General features: G+C 39.8%; 1 pseudogene; it reads right to left on the bottom strand.

Annotated features, from left to right (window-relative positions):
• Positions 1-228: 228 nt before the first annotated feature.
• LOC136386469 (keratin, type I cytoskeletal 19 pseudogene) lies at positions 229-1,457 on the bottom strand (annotated as a pseudogene).
• Positions 1,458-5,558: the final 4,101 nt, after the last annotated feature.

The raw sequence follows: 5,558 nt of genomic DNA, 5'->3' as shown, positions 1-5,558 counted from the left end.
ATTTTTTGCTTTGTTTACAAATCACCAGGATAACATTATTGAGATTTTGAATTTACTTTTCAAAACTAGAGCATCATTAAATTTTCATTGTTTGAGGTCAACTTAGAAAGGAGTGTGTCAGAAATAGTAAAGAGCTTAAGTTCTTTTCCCCTCTTTAGACCATAAACTTTTATTGACAGGTTAGAGGAAGAGCCAGGGATCAGGGTTCCTCCCCACTTATGCCCTTACTCAGGAGCATCCATCCCTCTGCCAGAAGCAGGAAGCCCGTGAGGCTGCAGCCTTGGTGCTAGGCAGGTTGCTGTAGTAGGCATCCTCGCCCTCTAGCAAGCTGCTGTAGGTGGTGATCTTTTGTTCCAGCTGCATATTGATGTCCATGAGCTGCTGGTACTCTAGGTTCTGCCATGCAGTGTCAGTACAAACGTCACTCAGCTGGGCTTCGACACTGCTGATCAGTGACTGGATCTGTGCCAGCTGGGCTCTATAGTGAGCCTCTATTTTTGCCAGTGTGCCTTCCAAGGTGGCTTTCAGGCTGAGTTCAGACTGCAGCTTGATCTCCAGACCCTGGAAGGTGTGGTACAGGTCAGTGACCTCTGTCTTGCTAATCTGCAGTTCCTCTGTGTGGCCAGCAACTTCCCAGTTCAGCTCCTCAGTCTGGTTGGAAAACTAGGCTTCAACATATTTCAGGTTGTTCATATTGGCTTCTCATGTGACTCAGGATCTTGGCTAGGTTAATGCCAAGAGCAGAATCCTCCTCTACACTGACATGGCCACCCACTTGGCCCCACAGGGCATTGATTTCCTCCCTATAGTTCTTCTTCAGGTAGGCCAGCTCTTCTTTCAGGCTTTCAATCTGCATCTCCAGAACTACTCCGGCTAGGGTCAGCTCATCCAGCACCTTGTGCAGGCCATTGATGTCAGCCTCTATGTTCAGGTGCAGAGCTTGCTGCCTCTTGAACTTGGTTCAGAAGTCATCCACAGCCAGATAAGGACTGTTGATCTGCAGAACAATCTTGGAGTTCTCAATGATGACACCAAGACTGTGTCTCACAGCTCTTTAATGGTCTGGTAGCTATGGCTATAGTGGCAGTTGAGCTGGGCCCCTGCTTCTGGTACAAGTCACAGAACTTCAACTATAGTTTGCTGGTGGCTGCTTCCAGGACATGTACCTTGGCCAGGTAAGATGCTAGGCAGTCATCGAGGTTCTGCGTGGTCACCTTGTCATTGCCCACCAGATGCCCGTTGGACCTGGCCAGGGTGCCCACATAGCCACTATTGTAGCCACCAGAGGAAGAGGAAGACACAAAGTGGGCAGAGGACACTGATATGTCATGGCTGCTGGAGGCCCTGTGGATCCTGTGTGTGGGATAGGTGCTTTCTTCTCTAAAGCCCATGGTGCCACTGCCCAGGTCCCAGAAGGATGAGGAAGCAGAATATTGGTCATAGCTGTAGGAAGTCATATCCAAGGAGGACCCAATGACACTGATCAGAGGAGCTTTGGTTGGTAGGAGGAGAGAGAGCTTATGTTCTGAGACTGAAAAGACAGGAGTTCATAATTGCTACCATGTCATTTTCTAGCTAAAGTACCTTGAATGAGTTATTTAATGTGTCTAAACCTCAGTCCCTTGTATATAAAATGGAGATGAAGATGATGATGGATACCTGCATCATAGGTTTGCTTTAAAGATTACATTAAGAGTATTTAAATAAAGCACGTACCATATTGTCTTACATTGAGAGTTGGAGGAGTGCTTATCAAGCTCTTAAATTTCATCAAGAAGCAAAACCTTGCCCTGGTCAGATAGCTTATTTGGTTAGAGTATCTTCTGAAGCACAGAGGTTGCTGGTTCAGTCTCCAGTCAGGGTACCCATAGGAAAAAAAATCAATGTTTTTCTCTTTCTCCCTCTCTTCCTCCCTCACTCACTCCCACTTCTTTCCCAGTAAATAAATTAATTTTAAAAATAAAAAACACCTTAAAATGTTCCAAAAAAAGTTGTAATGCTTTAAGTCAACCTCCTGTTTGCACAGGGCTGTGGCAATCAACATGGTTATATGTCTCAAAAGTCTTCAATTTTCAATGTGACTATGGATTACATTATCTGACTTATCATGGCTGCATATTTGGAATGCATGCCATTCCAAGTGATCTATTTTATACAGCCACCAATAGTACCCCAAACATAGTTTAGTCAGAGCATTTAAGAAAATGTACTCAAATGTATATTCTACATACAACAATAGGATCCACTGCCTGTGCATGGCCCAGACATGGTCTAAACAGTCTGTAGGAAAACCTAAGCAAGACAACAGTCCCTTTACATTGGGCATCTGACTATTCTCAATTTTGTCAATGTGGAAATTGGCCTTTTTAAGATAACTTGAGTTTAGGACATGGTTCTGCATATTTTGTTTCATTATCAAGGCCACCTAATTTGATTTAAAATTTGTCAGGCTATTTTTCATTTCTTAGAAACAGCCTAAATTACAAAAATATAACAGGTTGTACTGTGTCTCAGAGTATAAAATGTCTTTGAATGAAATATTCTCCTATTTAATATTGTAAGGACAGTGAGGTTCAATGATCAATCCTGTAAGAACCCAGCTGAGGAAACCAACCAACAGCTCAAGTATGTTCAGTGACAGCCCCAGGGAACAAGTCCAATAGATGATACAGGAATTCAGCAGAGCCTCAGGGATGCTTGTGTAATTAATTTTCTGCACAAAGATGTCCTACTGAAGGGACATGAGTTTGGGCTGATATATAGCCTACACTTTATTCACTGTGGGTCCTTTGTAGTTATTCTGTCTGCAGATGGCACCCTGTGGTAATTCTTCCAACCAGAGGGAGTGTCTTGTTCAATTTTGCACAAAAGTACTTGAAAAAGAATACAGTAAGGAACTGACAAGGCATAAGCTGGTCTCTTTCCACGATGCTCTTATTCCCTGTGTTACTGTGATTTATAAGAAAAATATATATTTGGTCATCAAAGTTTCTTAGCTCAAGGCTCCCCAAACCTTTGTAATTTCCTAGGTTCTAAGAGTGGTGTAGGTATCTTTGTTATGTGACTGAGGTGGCTTTTAGAAAGCACCTACATATTGGAAGCTGGTTGTCAGGTTAGACAAACACAGGATCAGATAGTAGGAACTTTTAGTTCCTCTCCTCTTGGCCTCTCAATAGTTGACTCAATGTCCAATGGCTAACAATTTAATCAGACACGACTATGTGATAAAGCCTTCATGAACTCCAAAAGGACAAGGTTCATAGAGCTTCTTTGTTGGGGAACACAGGGCTGTGCTTGAGAAGTGGAGAGCCTGAAGAAGGCATGTAAGCTCCACAATCTTTGCTCATATCTTTCCTATATATCTCTTTCATCTGGCTGTTCCAGAGTTATATGTATTTTTTGTAATAAACCAGTGATCTAGTAAGTAAAATATTTCTCTGAGTTTTATGAACTGCTGTAAAATATTAATTGAACCCAAGGAGGATGTCATGGGAACATCTTATTTCTAGCCAGTTGGTTAGAGGTACAGGTAATAAATTGGATTTTTGACTTGTTTTTGATGTCCAAGGAGGGAGGGGTTTGGTAGGACCTCTAGTCTATAGCTGGTTGGTCGGAAGCAGAGGTAGTAACCTGGGCTTGTGATTGTTGTCTGAAGGGGGTAGGGCAGCCTTATGCTGCTAAGCTCTCAACCTGTGAAATCTGATGCTATCTCTGGGGAGGAAATAATGTCAGAAATGAGTTGAATTATAGGACTCCCAACTAGAGTCTGAGAATTGCTTGTTGTTGTGGGAGACCACTCCCACACATTGGATTAGATATTGAGTCTCAGCATACCAAAAGAGTTCCTCAATATTTCTAGAAATGATGTAAGGATCACCTTAGTAATGTAAAGGAACAAACTGAGAATTTGTGTTCAGAAAGCCAAGGGCTCTAATTCTAATTTCAATGTTTACTGGCTTTGTGATATTGGTTATGTTAATGAAAAATGTGAGATACACATCATCATTTTGGAACTCTATAATATTTTAAATGGCCATATATGCTGTGAGTTGTATTAAATTTAGATGAAATGTAGAACATGAAAGGAAAGAAATAAATGGTTTTGAAACAAATAAATAAACGTGTTTGCTATTTTAAAGCAAAACTGTCATTGGCCTACAATATTTATCCTAGGTAAATATCACCTCTGGCCCATGTTGTCTGATAATGATTCTTACAATTGGGTGAATTCTGGAATTCAGAGAACCATCTCTTGTATAATGACTGTCTCTGGAGGTTAGAAGAATTGACTCCCATGTGCTAATGTGGCCCCCTGGTATTTGAGCCTTAGAGGAGACCACTACGTTTTGCATAGCTTGAAATTTGAGAGTAGTGAACCAGATTACAGATTCTAGTCATTGCATTGCCCACTGAGGCAGCCTTACAAGTATATTTCAGAAATTGATAGGTGGCCTGCAAGAATCCTATTCTGCTAAGTTTTATTTTTCTTTAATTTCTCAAGTAAAAAAAAGTTCTGTGCAGAAGAGCCTATTGCATACACATAATTTCTCAGCAATAATATTCTGAGGTTGTTATTGATATAGGAATTGGGAAAACCTACTGGAAGTTCTGGGTGGCTTTTATTGTTAGAATATGCAGTGTATCTAAATTCTGCACTTAGTCAGGCATAAGGTGTTCTTCAGGAATCCTGAGGTGTAACCTAAGAATGCATAACTACAAAATCAAACTTGGGTAATAATATCCTAATAATTGGTACAAGCTCCAGGAATATTGTGAGAAGCCGTTCAGAAAATGATTTCTTTTCATGTAAATACTTCTAGTAAATAACACTGAATGGGACAATGTTTGGTGTATTGTTTACTAGTTGTTTTTATAATTTGATCTGTGGTTGACATATTTAATTAATAATTGTTTTAGTTTATTATTTTTAATTGATTAATTTGCATGAGAGAAGAAGGTAGGGAGAGAGAAAGAGACAGGAACACTGATCTGTTCTTATATGTGCCCTGGCTGGGGATCAAACCAACAATCTCTGTGCTTGAGGACAAGGCTCTAACAAACTGATTGATGTATTTGGCTAGTACCAGACATATTTAGTTATTTTTCATATATGTTCCTTGTTATTTTCTGGTGGCACTTTGATTAGAACCCATATTAATTTGTGGTTTCCATAGTTTACAAATTTGTACTTCTGTCCAGAACAGTGTTCCATATTAGACCATAGAACTAAGATGCATTAAGAAATTGGTTATCCCAATATTTACATTTCCCAAATTCACATCTGCTGTTGGATTTTACTTTCCTAGAGTGTATTGTCCTTCATATGGCCCTTTAATGTATCTTCGGTTTTGTTTTGTTTTGTTTTGCATTGTTGCTTTAATGTTAAATAAGTTCTACAACTTGTTTTGCTGTTATAAAGTCTACAAAACTTAATTATTTTTATTGTTTAATTTTATTTAGAAAATTAAATTTAACAGAGTGACATTGATCAGTAAGAGTACACAGGTCTCAGGCAGACATTTCCACAGCATTTGAATTGTTGATTATGTTGTGTACCC

Source organism: Saccopteryx leptura, chromosome X, assembly GCF_036850995.1.
Source record: "Saccopteryx leptura isolate mSacLep1 chromosome X, mSacLep1_pri_phased_curated, whole genome shotgun sequence".
NCBI lineage: Eukaryota > Metazoa > Chordata > Mammalia > Chiroptera > Emballonuridae > Saccopteryx > Saccopteryx leptura.
Note: the sequence above shows the minus strand (reverse complement) of the source record. Positions and strands in the feature narration are given on the sequence as shown.